This window comes from Callithrix jacchus, chromosome 2 (assembly GCF_049354715.1).
Source record: "Callithrix jacchus isolate 240 chromosome 2, calJac240_pri, whole genome shotgun sequence".
Classification (NCBI taxonomy): Eukaryota; Metazoa; Chordata; class Mammalia; order Primates; family Cebidae; genus Callithrix; species Callithrix jacchus.
The window spans coordinates 185,215,614-185,234,544 of record NC_133503.1 but is presented as its reverse complement, the minus strand read 5'-3'; the positions used below and the strand labels follow the sequence as shown (position 1 = coordinate 185,234,544).

At 34.9% G+C, this 18,931-nt stretch overlaps 1 protein-coding gene across 10 annotated transcripts in view; it reads right to left on the bottom strand.

Annotated features, from left to right (window-relative positions):
* CDH18 (cadherin 18) overlaps positions 1 to 18,931 on the bottom strand; it is a 1,140,329-nt gene that overhangs the window by 537,023 nt on the left and 584,375 nt on the right. For 3 of the 10 annotated variants that reach the window (XM_035292295.3, XM_035292301.3, XM_035292303.3), the window contains exons 1-2: positions 11,215 to 11,342; positions 4,548 to 4,666 (exon numbers count right to left, since the gene is read on the bottom strand). The gene's annotated coding sequence lies outside the window, so the exon portion shown is untranslated. Of the gene's footprint in view, positions 1 to 4,547; positions 4,667 to 11,214; positions 11,343 to 18,931 lie in introns of those variants that run through there. The other 7 variants (XM_035292299.3, XM_078365647.1, XM_078365649.1 and 4 more) reach the window with 3 other exon arrangements.

Genomic DNA, 18,931 nt, shown 5'->3' with positions numbered 1-18,931 from the left:
ACTGAGGGGTTTCAGAGAATAGATGGCTCTATTATTTAGGCATATTCTTTAGTAGTATAAGGAAGTTAGATAGTCTTTGAAAAAAGAGGATTAATGAGGACTGGAGGGGATTGGAAGGATTAGAAAGACTGGTAGAATCCAGAGTGGCAGAGGAAAGAAATAAGATTGTTAGAAATATAATGATATAGAGTTGAAAATAAGAAAACGAAAGAATACCTACAAATTTCAAAAGATAAGACTAACATGGCAGCATGACAGGATATAAAGAAAGAAATGAGTGAAAATGAATTAGGAGGCAAAAATAAAGACATGAAAACATCAAACTGATATATTGTTTTGTAGATATTTTAATTATTGAATATTATGTAAGGATTAAGTAGAGCAGTACAGGTTAAATAATATTTGATTTTTAAAAAGCTGAATAAAATTAATGTATGCATGTTTACATATATATGTTTTTCAGGTGTATGGAAAAAGGTGTAAGTGGATAAACAAAGTATTCATTTGTGGATATTCAATTTGTAGACATTTCAGCTCAGTGGGGACTGAAGAAAGGGAAATGAAGTATAATTTGATTTGCTACAATAAACACCTGTCACTTAAGAAATTAAAAGTATAAAAACAATGATTCAGAAAGTAAAACGTGTAAGGGAAAAATACAATGGCATTTCCTGTGTGTCAGAAATGAACACATGATTGGGAGTTGGTTCTGCTTCTGAGTATCCAGCCAGGCTCTTTGGAAGCAGATCAGATGCTGACGTAATCTCAGCAAACTGGTGCTTTCACAGGCTTTGCACTTAGCTGAAGTTATTCCCCAATGCCTTGGCTCATTTGCACATTTTTTACTACCTAGAATTCAATTATTTAAATAAGACACTCTGGTAAAGAATACGGAAACTCAGATGAACAACTTGTGCCAGTGTTTCCAAGATCACTAATAAGCCAGATTAAGGAAGTCTGGTATATGTCACTCTATTTGCATACTCCATCATGTCTAGGATTGTTTCATGTGCAAGTGGGCAAGTCATCTGACTGCTTTTAGAATCACATACTACAGAGGGATTTTATAACCAGGTGTAAGCAAACAATATCCATGGGACATATTAAAGAAAGAAATAAAATTGATATGAGCCAAATTTAATTAGATTATTTGCCTTAATCCATTCTTTTATTTTTTTATACCATTGAAATTTGTTTGACATTTTTCTATGAACATTTTCGTAAGTGTTATGATTTAAACATGAGATAGGGCTATTCAAGCTGAGAGGATAAATTGTTCCCTATTTTGCAGTTTAGAGAAGGTTAAGCAACGTCCTAGTCACTTAGTTAAAAAATTGGTTTGCTCAATAAACACAAACAGATTTCTATATTCTCAATCTAAGCTGATCTTTGTTTATTATACCAGGTTATGTTTTTTAATTGAGCTATAGAATATTTTATTATGATTTATTCTACTTTTTAAAAAATGACATTGTACAAAAGTTGAGTAACTATTTCCTGCGCTAAAAAAGTAAAAAGCAGAGAGGGTAATATGTTCATTTTGCAACATATTCTATATTTTACTTTGTTTGTTGTTTGCATAGATGAATAATTGAATAATTTACCTAGGACTGTACAAAATAATTCAATACTATTTTAATCACATTTGGACAAAGGAACTGGAAGTTCAATAAACTCACATAAACAGTAAGACAATATAATTACTGGAGATAAGAATATATTCATTAGGTAGGATAAATTGGTTCTTTCATTAGGAATAAAGTGTACCTTATTTTTAAAGAAACTAACATCTTTCAGGAAACTAACCTCTGGGTTTCATATGACTTTCTCGTCAATTTAATTTTGAAGAACGTAAGAATTCCAGATCAATCGTATAATTATTACAGATTAAATAACATTCTGTGTTTCTCCTTGGAGAATTCATATGATGTGCTGTTTATATAAATGCAAGAACTTCATATTCCTCAATATGCTAGTTTTATTAGTTTCCTATTGCTGCTAAAAAAACACCACACATTTGGTGGTTTAAAGAAAGTTATTATCTTGCAGCTCTGTTGGTAAGAAGTCTGACATAAGTCTCAACTGAGCTAAAATCAAAGTGTTAGTGTGGCTATGTTCTGTTCTAGAGGCACTAGGGGAGAATCCATTTCCTTTATCTTTTCCAGTCTCTGGACTCTGACCAAAGCACTTGGCCCTCTTCCTTCATATACCAAACCAACAAAATCAGATTGAGTTCTTCTCACATGGGATCACTGTCCTCTTCCCTTCCTCCCTCTTTCACTTTTAAAGACCCTTGGAATTACATTGGGCCCACTGAGTTTGTACAGGATCATTCCCCTACTTTAGGTTCTCTGATTGGCAACCTTAATTTCATCTGCAACCATAACCCTCTGTTGCCATGTAATAAATCACAAGTTGCAGGGATTAGGATGTAAACACCTTGGGGACCTTTCTTCTGCCTACCACACTAGCATTCAAGGTACTCACATGTAGCACTTATACATTAATATGTTTGAAGTATTGCTGTAACTTTGCTCATAGAGTGAGATACAGAGCTACATCACCTAATTTATCTTAGAATGTAAATATTCTGAGTGAAGCTTGAATGATAAGGAACTAGTTAATCAAGCTGATTATTGCCTCTTTAATTAATAAACAGTGTGATTATAAAACTATTAGGTGATTGTTGGTGGGGAGTGAGTGTGTGTGTGTGTGTGTGTGTGTGTGTGTGTGTGTCTTGGGATAGTTGTATGAAATAATACTTTAATTGGCATGAACAATACTGAAATAATCTTGCAATATAATAATATAGTATATTTGCTTAAATATCAGTTTCGCAACTTACTAATCACCTCAGACATTCTGCTGAAACTGGAGATTTTTATCTTGGTTCCTAACGATTTATCTTGTGCTTCAAAGTCTAGGCATAAATCACTAGGAAACAGCAAAGTGAAAACATACAGTCTTTTAATTGATATTTTGGCTGGGGGAAACTTCATATCTGGTCTACTTTTCCCTTATTATAATCATTTGTAAATAAATTGGGGTTGACAGGAAACAACATTTTAAAAGAATAAGTACTAAATGAGATATATTTTATGTTGCAAACTAGTCAGATCTGAAAAAGCAATAATTATCCAATTTAGGTCAACATAAATATAATAGAAGATAATAAGTATATTGACTAATAAAATACACAGATGATTTAACCAGGAATTTGTGGCAATATTTGTTTTTGTGGCATCAAGAATGTTCCATTTGTTTCTAATATTGAACTCGCATTGATGTAATGAAAACCATCTATGACAAACCCACAGCTAACATAATACTGAATGGGGAAAAGTTGAAAGCATTCTCTCTGACATCTGGAACAAGACAAGGATGCCCACTCTCACTACTCCACTTCAACATAGTAATGGAAGCCCTAGCCATGGCATTCAGACAAGAGAAGGAAATGAAATGCATCATAATTGGTACAGAAGAAGTCAAACTGTCACTGTTTGCTGATGATATGATTGTTTACATAGAAAAACCAAAAGACTACTTCAGAAAGCTCCTAGAACTAAAAAAAAAGAATTCAACAGCTTGCAGATACAAAATTAATGAATACAAATCAGTAGTTCCATACACCAACAGCGACCAAGCACGGAATCAAATCACGAACTCAACCCCTTTTACAATAGCAAAAAAAAAAAAAAAAAGCAAAAAACAAAACAAAACAAAACAAAAACCTTAGGAATAGAGCTATCCAAGGAGGTAAAAGACCTCTACAAGGAAAACTACATAACACTGCTGAAAGAAATCACAGACGACACAAATGGAATCACTTTGAATATAGAATGAGTTCCATAAATATACACATTGGAAGAAGTAAGCAACTGTAAAAAGTTTTCTAAGGTGAACATTTTTATAATTAAGAAAATAAATTATTTATACTTAAAATAAAATTTCCCCTAAATATATGATGAATATAATCATATGTATTTGTGAGTTTCCATTTTCATAATTTAAATGTATTTCAAGACCATGTCTTCCTTGAAATCCATCTTCCCAGGCTTCGAGATAATCTCGCACTAGAGCTTCCTCCTCCCACTACCGCTATTCTTTAGTTACTAGTTTCTTATCTTTTCGATCTATAGGTGTTCATTGCTCCAGTTCCTGGCCCCTATATTTTTAACATTTTCTCTTATATTCAGTCTCTTCACTTTAAGTGCAATCTAATATTTCATCTGAATTTTTATTTTATCCCTGCAGCACACAGCTCTCCCTGTAACTCCACAGTTGCATATTCCATTGACTCCATTTTATCCCCACATATCAATCTATAAATGTGCAAAACTCAGGTCTTTATTTCTACTGCTCTCTCCTTTTCCTGCCCAAGTTGATTCTCCTCAATTATTTTGCTTCTTAGGGCATATCAATTGCATCCCTTTCATTGTTTAGGATACAAAAATCACAATTTATCTTTTACCATCAGTTTCCCTCATCAGACTTATATCTTAAACTGTATCGCCAACTTTATTTTCGTGATAAATATAGAATCAAACCTTTTCTCTCAATCTCCACTGCTGTCAATCTGCTGAAGACACCATCATCTCTCCTCAGAATTCTTGGGATAGATCTGTCACTGGCTCCCTGTTTCTGTTCTTGCTCTTCTTCAGTCTATCTGCAACAGGGGCAAGAGTTTCTTGTTGAAATATACATCAGATAATATCAACTCTCTGCTCAGAATGATCAAATACTACCCATGCTCTTGTAGAAAAAATCCAAGTACTTATACAAATCTACAGAATCTACACATGATCTGGTTTCTATTATTTCTTAACATTTTCACCTCCTATATGCCATTTCTTAGTTCATTTGGTGCTTCCATAACAAAAGACCACAGACAGAATAATTTATAAAGAACAGAGATTTATTTTGTCATCGTTCAGCTGTGGAGATTAAGAAGTCCTGGACTGAGACACTGGCATCTGGTGAGGACTTTCTTGCTGGGTCTTCATGTGGTGGCAAGAGAAAATGAACCCACTTCCAAAAACCCTCTTAATAAGGGCTGTAATTCACACCCTCATGACCTCAGCACCTTCCAAAAGACACCACTTCCCAATACTGTTGCATTGGAGGTTAAGTTTCCAACGCATGAATTTTGGGGGACACATTCAGACCATAACACTCCATTTCAGTTACTTCCCTTGGCTCTGCTGTTCTTGTTATGTGTCAAATAGGCCAGGTGTGCTCCTTCCCTAGGACTTTTGCACTTGCTTATCACTCTCCCTGGAATATGATTCCTGAGGTATCAACAGGGTTCATATCCACACTTCCTTTCAGTCTTTATTCAAAGTATTCTTCTTAGTAAAGGCTTCCTCACCAAACAGATATCAAACCACCATCTCTCTCTTGACAATTTTTTTTCTGCATCCCTTTGTCATGCTTTCTCTTTAACAATTTTCTACAAATACTATAAAATATTAATTACACCCATGTTTACCAGCTTTCTTCCCAAATAGATTGTAACCTCCATGAATAAATAAATATAAACTTTTAATTTACTATGTAACAGGTAAAATATAATTCAGTATGTAATTGGACTTTGTGTCTTAAAAATATAACAAATTTCTACAAGTAGAATGTTAGTTACCAAAGTAAAAACTTTACTGATTGGTGTTTGAGAACTGGTTTACTTTAAAATTTCATTCATACAAGTCTTTCCCATGTATTGCTAAGCTAAATAGAATAAATGACTCAAAAAGTGGTGTCTTCATAACAGCAAAATTAACTATAACCAAAATATATTTTCATATATACTGTCATGTCTTATTCAAATTATATCACATATTGCACCTAAAAACGACTAATGATATATTAAAAAATAAAGATAATGTAAACAAGACAGAAATATCTGGGAAACTGATATTTTTCTCTCAAAATAAATTTAAAAAAATTTTAAATATCATAGCATACATAAACTCTAGTATCAAGCTTAATAAATTATATTTAATTGCCATGCATTTATCTTTGTTTGATTTATATTATTAAATTGATTTTAACTTATTAAAGAGTTTCTTCATTTTTGTGATATTTCTAATTATTTCCTAATTTATTCCCACAAATTTTATATAAGGGAGTCTACCCTTTCCTGTCTCTCACAATGGGCTGCAAGTTGCTTTTTAAAATTGATAGACTGCAATAAAAAAAATGATAGATTGATTTTTCACTTCCACCATGCAGAAGTAAGTATAAGTAAATGTTTGATCATAACTGTGTTATTAAATGGATTAAAATGGCATTCTATCTCATTTATGTCACATTGGTAACTGGATCTAACCTAGATATTTTTTAAAATACTTTTAAACTCAGGTAGACTAAAAATAACTGGATCAAATGAAATTATCAGTAACAACTAATTGTGCATAGTTATATATAAGTCATATATAAGGCATCTGTAGTAATCCCTAAAGGCCTAAAAATAATGGCAGTAAATGCCTATTTGAGAATCCTTATAATCATCTAAACATAATATGAAATAGTAATGATAGTTGAATTCCCTTTCAATGGAGGCATCTGTACATCTTGAATTTATTTAACTAGCAATTCATCTATCACATTCCATGTGCTTTGAGTAAAATCTTGAATAAGACATAGTCCTGGCATTGAAGACACTGATTAAAGCAAATATTTCACTCAATATTTTTAGGAATCAAACTTCATTTATTTTGTTCTAAGACCTACCAAGAAATGTTCTAAACGTATGTGACCCAACAATGTAGAAATTTATATATCAGAACTTTCTAGTATCTACAGAAGCAACATCCGAGCATGTCAGGGTGCACTAGGGCCAATGCTCCTCTTACACCTGTTCCTACGTTTCCTCTCTATCTATTCTTTTTCCCAGAAACAGCTTCCTGGAACATGTACCACACTAAAAGTTAAAACACTACCAGCAGTGAGATAGGTTCTTAATTATTTTACTTTGTTGGCCTTCTCTTTGTCATTTAAAAATATTGTAATAAGGAATTATTTAAATAAATGTTAGTATATCTATGCAATCATATGCACTAATCAAAATGCATAATACTAAATATGGCATGGACACCCACCAATTCAAATGTACCCTGACCTAATGAGTGATCTGTAAACAAATGGATATCTTTAACGTTGCACTAAGCATCAGACCTATGGCTAATGGCGCACTAGACTCACAAAATCATGTATCCTCTCCACTGTTCACATGGAAGACAAACATACTATAAAATTAGTTACATGTAATATTATGAAATTGCATTCATTTTATTTAAGTATATATCTGTGCACATGTGTTTCTATGACTATATGCCTCTCATCTATATCACTATATCTTTCTGAATTTTACATACGTAATTTTAGTTGTATATATATATATATATCTCCACATTGATCTATTCATTGAAAAATTATTTTAAAAATATATACCAAACATTGGTAATGGTTACTGTTTAAGAGTAAATCTCAAGTCACATTCTATGTTTCCTATGCCTACATTTTTACAACAAATTGTAAATGTGGATAATATGAGGAAGTACAGAAATAAGAAAAATAATTGAGGTGTATTCATAATCTTAAATCATAGATTTCAAAATATTAGAAATTTAGATGTTCACTTTCATCCATGAAAACAATGTAACAGAGAATAGTAACCTTTCTTCTAGATGATGTTTAACCACACTAGAACAACTGAAAGACTTAGCATGCTTAATCCATTCTGATCAAACAAATCACCAAAGACATTGAATCCATGATAATTTACCACCATTAGTGTAGATCTTTACAAATTGCAAGCCATTATAAAACCTTGTTGGATTTTTACACCTATTATCATTGCCTTTTACACCTAGATCATTGCCTATCATTATAAAACCTTGCTGGATTTTTACTCCTATTATCATTGTCTTTTATGGATAAAGAAAATGGTCTGCAAATTGGACATGCACTACACATTAATCCATGACAGTATCCACCTTCTGCCATGTCTTCAAATCATTAAGCTCAGTTGTTTTCCACTGTGCTACACATTACCACCAGTCTACAATTGTATCTTTTAAATCAAAATGTTTTCATTTTACTTCTGGAGGCTTTAAATACCAGAAACTACTCCAAGCACATAGAGTGAACCTCCCTACAACCCACACGTATACAAACTCCAGAAGTATAATAGTACAAGCAATGATAGAGAAGAAAGAATCCATGTCTTTTATTCATTATTTATATTAAAGGATCATGTGATAAAATTGAAGTGATATTTGTCTTCAACCTCAACATTTATACTATCTGTCAGTTTTCATTTTCTCTTGTCCCCTAAATATTAGCATATGATAATATAGCACACAGTATTGTGTGAGGGATCTATTAAAACACCTATGAGTTGATGATCCATTCATGAGCAAAGCAAAAGGAGGGGATTTGTCTGTAGAGCACCCAAACTGTACTGGGCAGTTGCCTACTCAAACAGCATGTGCATGAATCTTCTTCTGTATACATCCTTTCAGCTTAGAGCAGTGGTTCCCACTGAGTGGTTCTCAAAATTGCACTGAGAACCATGGCTCAAAATTGCACTGAGCAGTGGCTCTCAATGCAATTTTATACCCTCCCCAGGGGATAGTTAACAATATACGGAGAAATTTTTTTATTGACACAAGTTGGAGCTGCTATGACTGGGATCTAGTGGGTAGAGAATAGGTATGCTACTCAAAAGCCTACAGTACACAGAAAAGTCCCCCACAAGAATTATAGAGCTCACAATATCAACAGCACCAAGGTTAAGAAGGCTGAATCTAGAATGTAGTCCTATAGATATGTTTAATGCAAGAATAATGAAGGCATACAATTAAGTACATTAGGGCTTAAAGTTCTCTACTAATTTAAAAAAAAAAGAAAAAAGGAAAAGAACACCATATACATGCTCTGTCTTTAATGTCTCAATCTCTCTCATTCTTCACCAGACTTCACTGTGTCAGATCTATGGATTCAAAAGAAGTAAGTTTTTCCTGGTCAATAAGTTCAATATGTTTTATCCGAGCTCTGTTGAAGTGTTACATGCATCTTTAGAGTCTGAAAGGCAATTAAGTCAGGTTGCAGATACTTAAGGTATACTTCTGTTCAATAAGTTAAATACAGTACTTTTGGGACACAAAATCCTGCAAACGTGGTTTGTATTCATCAAACTACAAAAATCAATGCAAAGCATAATAATGCTATTTATGTCAGCCAATGGGACAAAAAGTACTTTATATTTACTATATATAGCAGCTTTCATCTAAATAATGTATAAAGTTGGAATAAATGACTCATTTTCACAAGTCCACTATATCTATTTGAAATCACTCATTGAGAGGAATAATAATTTCCAAATTGCACAATGGATGGACTTCATTCTAGCACTGGTTGCTATTGCTCATGCTTGTGACTGCTATAGCTAATTATAATCAGCCTGCACTGGATACAGTTACAGCAAGAGTTTCCTGACACTCAGTGTCCTTTCACTATTCTATTCTCCTTTACTACTGAGTTATCTTCAGTGGGCATATCTGTTGCATGTGTAATAGCCAATGCTCATTTTCTACATCCCATTGTTGACAGATAGGCAATCAATCTTGACCACTGGTGTCAGTTCCATTTTGTTTGTTGGTTTGGTTTCTTAAGTTGGCTATCTCTGAGAAAAAGCATCAGCAGCATGGTTAATAAAATACCCACCAAGGCCCACTAAGTGAATGTCTTATGAAGGAAATACATGGGTTGACCTGTACCAGGTTAATTTGTTATTAAGATATCCAGAATTAAATAAATAACAGGAGGCTTGAGGGAAACTGCAATCATAATTGGTGATAGGACCAGGGTGTTACACAATGAAACTAATTATCTACTGGTTTCACATCCTACCTTCTTCCTCCCACATCCCAACAAGGTAGATGTAAGATCTAGGCTGGACCTCAAACTCTTGATTTAGAATTAAGCATTTCCTCTGATAAGACAAATACACTAAAATAAAAGAACAATTATTGTAGAAGCAAAGCGCCCTGCTTTGAAAAATCTGTGGGTGATCCCAGAGTGAAAAATAAAGGTTTGAAAACACAGTCAGAGCCTGTAGTTAGTGTTTTTGGCTGAATAACAGAATCTTTCTCTGATCTGTCTCTCGGCTCAAAGCAGTGATGCCATCACCTGAGCTAACCGAAAACCATAATACTTTTAGCTAAGATTTGGATTTTATTTTTTCTTGTCTTCCAACAGGGAAAAAGCAAAGCACGTTTATTTTTGATGACATCATGAAATGCAATGAGACATTGAAATAAAAATATTTTAATAGCCCTAGCTAATAAAATTCTATTTTTTTCACCTGTTACATATGAGAGGTTTGCCTGGAGCTACCTCTGTACAAACAACACACACATACGCATAAGGCATAATTTTACCTTGTTCTAAAGACATAAAAATTAAGACAAAATAATAGTCATTTCCACACTCAAACAAGAAGTTAAAAAAGGGAATTGAATGAGAGTTAACAAACAGATAAAGTGTGGTCCTGATCACAGGAGCCTACCTAATTTCTTTTTTCATGCATCATTTATAAGTGCCCTTTAAAAGAAGCAAAAGTTTCATCTTAAGCTTTAATAAGCATTTAAGGAAGGGATTCGTGGGAAGAAAAAAATAAATGAAAGAAGAAAAAGGAGGCTTGTCCTGCTGCAGTTTGGGTGCTCAGAAATCACGTAATTTTAGAGGATACTAGAAAGGCAATAATTTTAAAAAGGACTATCGAAAATTCAATTTCAGTGCCCCTGTTTCTATTCTGACCATGCGTCCCTCACTTTTACAGACAGACATAAATGACAGCTTATACTGATGCCATCCCTATTCCAATGTGCCTTGCAGAGTATCCTTCCAACTTCTTCAGGGAAGACAACAGCACAGCCACAGATAAACATAAACAGACACGCAGCTGGTTCGGAGACTCGCATTCGATAGGCTCTAAGGCGGCATTCCTGCATAAGAAAATCCAAACGTACCCCAGCAAGCAGGCAGCCTGCATTAGCGACAACTTTCCCTTAGCCCTCGATCCCGTGCAACCCAAGTGAGAGGAAGATTTCACCCAATCTTGTTTTGACTCAAACCTGGGTAAAGCAGCCCCGCTGTACGCAAACATATTCATGTCCCTACAGAGTAAAGTCTCATTTATTGAAGCCTTACCTTGGCTGACTTGCCCTAACTGGTGGAAAGGAACTTAAATTAAGAAGCAAAGAGGGGACTTTCCCACAGCTCTGGGCACAGCTGCTCGCGGTCCTCGGCAAGCCCAGACTCAGGCTCCGCGCACCTACAGCCCCGGGCTCCGAGGCTGGTCTCTGCAGCTCCCGAGCGCGCCTCTGATTGGCTGGCGGCGCCTGCCGGCCTGATGCTGCGCTCTCGGGTCTCTCCTCCTTCCTCTTCTCCCAGGCTCTCCTCTCCGCGGCTCCTTCCCTTTCTGCCTCCTTCTCCCCCCAGCCTCCCATCGCGCATACTTTTGGGGCTGCACAAATTCCACAGCACACAAGACGGTCACCCTCTAGCCCCCTCAGCAAGGTCATGTGGAAAACAATTCAGCGCAGACTACTACTCCTAAATAAAATCCCTGCTCCAAAGGCATCATCTTGAGTACCACATCACTTGAAAAATGACAGCCAGGACTCCGTGACAGTTTAAACCATCAATTCTCTGCGCGGGGAGGGGAAACTGGGGGGCGAGAGGGGTTTGACTGTCAGATGAAGTGGGAGTATCCACCGGGAGGGAACCAGGAAATCAGGCAGGGCAGGCGCTGATGTGGCAAGCTGGTAATAAATTTTCATATTTCCGTGCAAAGTCGTCACAGCCTGCTACACATTCAACTGCTGGCTCATTCATCAGTGATCCATAGTCCGGTGGTAGCCATGAGATTTAGCTTGAGTGATGTCCTTTAACGCCTGAGCCCAAAGTACTCAAGGTATGTAGGGTTTATATCAGACAGAGCTTCCTCTCGGAGGTCAGCATTTATAAATTTGGAGATGAATAGGAGCTGCGATGCCTTTCCAACCCCCTTTGCTATGCCAGGAAACCTAACAAACACACAAACTTCTCACCTCTTACGACTCCAGAATAAATTAAATCGATTTGCAATGTACATAGCTTTTGATAACAGGGATTTCAGGTCTGATGAACTGCATTCAAAATTGATGTGGAAAGCTGAAACAACTTTAGTACTTTCTCCCTGCACGAAGTCACCCACTCACCCATTAAGAACATCAAGCATCCTTACAAAGTAAACAAGTGTAGGAGTTTATCTAAATTGAATGGCTATTCTAAGGGTCCCTTGGCAGATATATTAAGAATTGTACAACACGCTAAATTATTGCAAACACTAAGAGAAAGAGATTACTTTTTCTGCTTAGTTGATAAAACTACAAATGCCCAGATTCAGAGGTTTAAAGGAACAAAGACTTAAGCCTAAGAGAGGTAGAGTGATAGGGTGTGAAAGCTCTGCAGGCCAGAAGACGTGGATTCAAATCACAGCTGGGACGTACCATTACACCTGAACTTGTGTAAGCCTTTACCCTTCTCTGAGTCTCAGCTGCCTGCTCTAAAACCTGGAAGGCAATCTTCACTTTAGCAGGTCTCTGTGTTGATTTAAAAATCTATATACTTGTTTGAACTTAAGAAAAAACTTTTGTTAAGGGTTATATAACTTCTAATTACCCCCCTCGTTTCTTCTTCCCTGGGAAAGGTCAAAGAGGTTGAGAAGATAAAGTAACTTGTATTTCTTGGAAGTTTAAAGGGGCTGAGAGTGAATGTTTGAATCAGCTAAAGTTACATTTTGCTATTTTGCTTGAGTGATGTGAAATGTGGAAGGATTTAATTTGATTTAGTTTTCAAAGACTAAACAAACAGAAGCAATGAGGTAGAACAGGAACTGAATCATTTCTAATTGGGAAGAAATTACACATGTCAGTGTTTTGTTGCTCTTAAGGAAGACGTTAGAAGTCAGAATTTGGAAACAGCATCTAGATAATGTGCCAATATTATATTGTGTACTATATATTCTTTCTTATGTAGCTACTGTTTTAACATGAGGAATTCTCCTTGTGTAGTGTCCAGACACAAATGCTTAATTTATTTTTGTTTATTGAAAGAGGTATGAAAGAGAATATATTTCCAAAATTTCTATGTGGATAAAGCCCTGACTTCCCAAAGAAAGAAATAGCTATAAAAAATAAAAGGGATAGCAAAAGAAACTTTAAGTCTGTAAGAGGTCACATAGTTTAATTTTTCAAATTCATGTTATAACAATCTCTAGAAAAACCAAACCCTGTTGATTTGACTGCTTCTAGTTGAATGAAATAAAATGTTTGTTGGCCAGCTTGCTACCGAAGCAGTGGCTGAGACACAAACAATGAGCATCCTAGGGACACACTTGAAAACAAAACCTGTTTTTGTAGCCTTCCTTGCTGGTTTTCCCTGGATAACACCATAATAAGTGCATCCAGTGGACAGTCATAATGGAAGTCAACAGGCACTTGCTCCTGAGTGCAACGGCATGCAGAGGAAATTGTCAACACTGCCAAACAATATAATCCATTTCTGGAAAAAGAATCTATTCATCAAGGAAGGATTTGTATCTAAGAAACCACTCAGAATAAGAGATCTAGATTCTCCATAATCCCAGTGGTGCAATAAACACCGGATTTAAATGGCTTCTGGAGTTTGGCATTCTGAAACTTCCAATTATCCTGAGCCATTGAAAAGTGGACCTGTCAGCCACTTAGGGCATCTCTTATATTTTCAGCTTAAAAAAAAAAAAAAAAAAAAAAAGAAGGAAACAAGTGAACCAATGTGGAACTTGCTGGTTAGGGAAAGCCAGGTGATAGGCAGGTGCTTGTTTTTCTTTATGTCAAAGATTACTTCAAAAAAGTGGACAGTGTATCAGTCAGCAGAATTTATTACAGAACTAATCTCTGAAAGTGAGAGCATGGACATTTCTGATACTGAATTCCCACTTGTGTTACCTTGGGAGAGTTATTAGAATCATTTTAGCTGGTGACAGAGAAACATCCAACACACGATTGATGCTGGTCAGCCTACAGAACCTGGAAAGATAAAATTGTCATGCTAAATTGTGATCGTTTTCTGAGAGAGAGACTCAAAAAATTGTCTCTTTAGATGTCATCTCATGCTCAATTTTACCCTGGAAATTTAGCAAGCTATGTGATGTTTCCAAACCTGAATACGGAAGCAATGTAAAGGAAATTTAGAGCTGCCTCTTGTTATAATTCAGCTTTTACAGCAGTCAACTGCACAAACATGGTGAATTGGCTCATTAACAGCTTTATTGAGATACCATTGGCATAAATACTATCATATATTTAAGGTATGCCCTTGATATATTGATATACATATGCAATGTGAAACGATCACCACCTTATAACTAATTAATCTGTCACCTTTATGTAGTTACCATTTTTGTTTACCAGAATAATATCAAAATATGTGATGCAAAATTTATGTAAAGAAAAGAGCTAGTAAAATAATATAAAGCAATAAGAAATTTCTCTGCAACTATTTATTTTATGTGTTTGGTTAGCAAAAATTGCAGTTTCTATATTCATGTTAAAATAACGAAAAATAAAACAAATTGATAAAAGAAAGTGATCTGCATACTATAGAAGATGACCTAAGGAAGTTAACCTTTACCAATTCTGTTATCTCACTTCAATTTAAGAACTGCAAAGTACTAGCATAACTTAAATGCAGAAATGAAAGACATCTATCAAGAAGGTTTCAAAGATAACCATATGTGCAATTAATTCTAAAAAAGGAGCATATTCTTTACTCATAATAATTAGATCCATGTGTTCACTTCTTAGATTTTTCTTCAATGCATGTATAATATCAAAGAACCAGTGAGCTTTTTTGGCTCTTAAGTGGAAGTATGAATAATTGGCAAAGCAAAAGGTAAAACTCCTAAATTTCTATTACACGTGTATTTTATTTCTGCAAAACAGATCATTGTTTACTACAGATGATGAAATAAGGACACTAAGTTCCAAAATAAATGAAAATATAATAGATGATGGATTCTAGTTTTAAGAATTAAAAGAGAAATATAAAGTACATATTAAAAAAACATTCAACTACTGTTGGCAAACTGAGGATTTGGTGAGAATAAAGTAGTACAGAAATACTAGAGTCAAGCAAATATTTTCCTAACTTTCAAAACTGAATGCCTATGGATTCTATAAATTAGAAATTATTGAACTATTATAAATTATTATAAATGCAGAATGTGAAAAAGGTATAAGATGACTAATTAAAGAGATGAACAGGCCACTACGAGGAGACAACAGTGGGACCACGTGGGTCTGCATTGCATTCACAGGTATGTCATTCCAGAAAATGTCATTCCTTTCTATTTCATGCGTACAAGACTGGAAATAGAAAAAATGCATCTGATATTGTTTTCTCTGCATCATCATCGTAGCCCTCATGATTTCATCATATCCCATATAGAGAATTTTAAGTACAACTTTTGGATGTTGCTACTGAGTAGGCAACTATCTATGTATGTTTAACAATGTCCAAGGGCTTACTCAAGGGAGGTTTCCAGTAGAGAGCTGTAGAGCTCCAATTCCAAACCTGCCCTGAAACGGGCGTTTGTCAATACCATGAACAGCGAAGTCATTCATAAGGAAATGGCTCCTTAACAGAAGCCAGTATATTCGGGTGAAGAACTAGAAATTTTATAAAGGATCTCAAAAAACTTGAGTGATATCTCAAATATAATGAAGTAGAAATTTCATAGCTGGATCCCAACATATGAATGTATTAAATATAAGGTAGTGCGGATAGTCTTAAAACCAAAACTTGTGAATATAACTTGTATATTTTTACTCACAATAATTTCGGTACAAGTCAATTATGTGACACAATTATTAAAAGTGTAAATGTCAATTTAGACATGCTTAATAACAGCAAAGCACCACAATGAATGTGATGTTATTACTTTCTCTAGACTATTAAACTCCAAAAATATTAAGAACTAACTTGGAATGTTGTATTTTAAGATTATAGCTAAATCTATTGGTTCTAATTAATTTATATTTTTGTAAGCCCTACCAGATTGCATTCATTCAGCTGAAAAAGCTGATACCATCTGCAACTCCTGTTTTCCTCACCAGTTGAACTATACCTATTCCTTGCTTTTTCTGTAGCCACCACTACATTATTCATCTTTCAAGTTTCAGAAACAAAGAATACAGCTCAAGGAAAACCTCCTCTCAGAAAGCATTTTCTCCAACAGTTTTAACTAGCCTCTATATTTTTAGGCTAAAAAATACATTTAATAGTCTGCTGATATGCCATTTTAGCAACTTGTGTTTTAGTTAGAGGAAGCGTGGCATAAGAATTAAGGGCACAATATCTGGAATGCATGTATAATATCAAAGAACCAGTGAGGTTTTTTTGGCTCTTAAGTGGTAGTATGAATAATTGACAAAGCAAAAGGTAAAACTCCTCAATTTCTATTACACATGTATTTTATTTCTGCAAAACAGATCACTGTTGTACTACCAATGATGAAATAAGGACACTAAGTTCCAAAATAAGTGAAAATATAATAGATGATGGATTCTAGTTTTAAGTATTAAGATAGAAAATATAAAGTACATGCCAGAATTAAAAAAATATATTCAATTCCTGTTGGTAAACTGAGGATTTGGTGAGAACGAAGTAGTACAGAAATACTAGAGACAACCAAATATTTTCCTAACTTTCAAAACTTAATGAATATGAAGTCTATAAATTAGAAATTATTGAACTAAATGTATAAAGTGGAAAAGGTGTAAGATGACTTATTAAAGAGATGAGTACATACAATATATGTGTATATATCTATGTGTGTACATATAGATGTATGTACATATAGATATATACATATATATGCATAGATATAGATATATAAATACACACAACACACACACACACACACACATACACACACACATATATATATATATATACATATATATATATATATATATATATAGAGAGAGAGAGAGAGAGAGAGAGATGTAGAAAAAGACATATAGGGAAGGTCTCATGCAATTACGGAGGCTTAGAACTACCATAATCTGCTTCTGCAAGCTGGAGGCCTAGGAAAACTGCTGGTGTGTTTCCAGTCCAAACCAGAAGTCTTGAGAACCAAAAGTGCCGATGCTGAAGGCAGGAAAAGGTATTCCAGCTCATGCAGAAAGTAAATTTGCCCTTTGCTCTTTCTTTTTATTCTATTCAGGCCCTCAATGAATAGAATGATGCACACTCACATTGGCAAGGGTGGTGTGATTTGCTCAGTGTACCATGGTAAATGCTAAGCTCTTCCAGAAATACCCTTGGACACATTTTGAAGTACTATTTTACCAGCTATCTAAGCATCACTTAGCCCAGTCACACTGAAACATACAATAAACCAACACATCTATTTCTAGGCTTTCTAGGAGAATTAAATAGCGTAGAAAACTATCAGGCATATAGTAAAATTTATACAAATGTGCTTCTTTTATCATTATAGATTTGCGTATCTGTTTCTTAATTGAATGCAAGCTACAAATATGTATCTGGTACATGATATGTCTTCATGCAGCTAGGTGTAATATACGTAACTCTAGGTTGACATTGGATGACATAGAGTCAAGACCTATGTTGACCACTCATATTAAATGTGGAGTTGTTGAACCAGGTTGTTTTACTCTTTGAATGTACTATCTCACTTTTAGACTGGGATACCACCCTCATCTGATAGAGCTGCTGCGAGCTTTAAAAAAAACAAAACTTTAGGGTGGGCGCTGGGGCTCACGCCTGTAATCCCAGTACTTTGGGAGGCCGAGGCAGGTGGATCACCTGAGGTCGGGAGTTCGAGACCAGCCTGACCAACATAGAGAAATCCCATCTCTGTTAAAAATACAAAATTAGCCAGGCGTGGTGGCACATGCTTGTAATCTCAGCTGCTCATGAGGCTGAGAATTGCTTGAACCTGAGAGGTGAAGGTTGTGGTGAGCCAAGATTGTGTCATTGCATTCCAACCTGGACAACAAGAGCAAAACTCCATTTCCAAAAAAAAAAAAATTTAAATATGCCTAAAGGTCTAGTATAGTCTTTAGCATAAAAGAGAATTTGGATAATGGCTAGCTGAATCCCAGTTGTAAGTGCTCAGTAAATGTGATAAATATCTAAATCGTATTTGCTTTCTATGCTTCATTTATAGCAGAAAGAGGGAAGTCACTAATAAACAAATCTTACCTGGAAGCTTGTCATTAAAAGAAAAGCTACAGCTTACATAGAATATCCTGGGATAATACTCAGTTCAACCTCCCCTATCTGCATTTAACTTTTTGGTGCTCTGTAATGAAAACTGACATTTAGAAGCCCCCGAGGCATTTTAAGATTCTTAACCATATCAGAAACATTATATTACACTCAGGGCAGAACATTTATAGTACCAGTAAAGAGGTAAATGTTTGAAATCATTTTTATGACTTTAGTTTACAAAAAATAAGGGTAATTTCATTAATATTCAATGAACCAGAACTTAGGGTTGACCAAATCATTGATCTTTTCAGAACTATATTCAATTTACTAATGTGCATTTATGCCCATCCAATATAGAAATATATAATAACTCAAAATACTGTTTTCCTTAGAACATCTTATGAGAGACTGAAAAATGATGCATCTATTGTGCCTCTTAACACTGAATACATTAGATTTTTCAGTCACTAGAAGTTATTACTCAATATTTTCAATAAATTATCAGCATTATATTATAAAGTACATGTGTTTTGAATATTCTCTATTTCTGAATATTAATGTTGTTCCCAAGGTTTTGATATAAACAATGCTTCAGTGAACA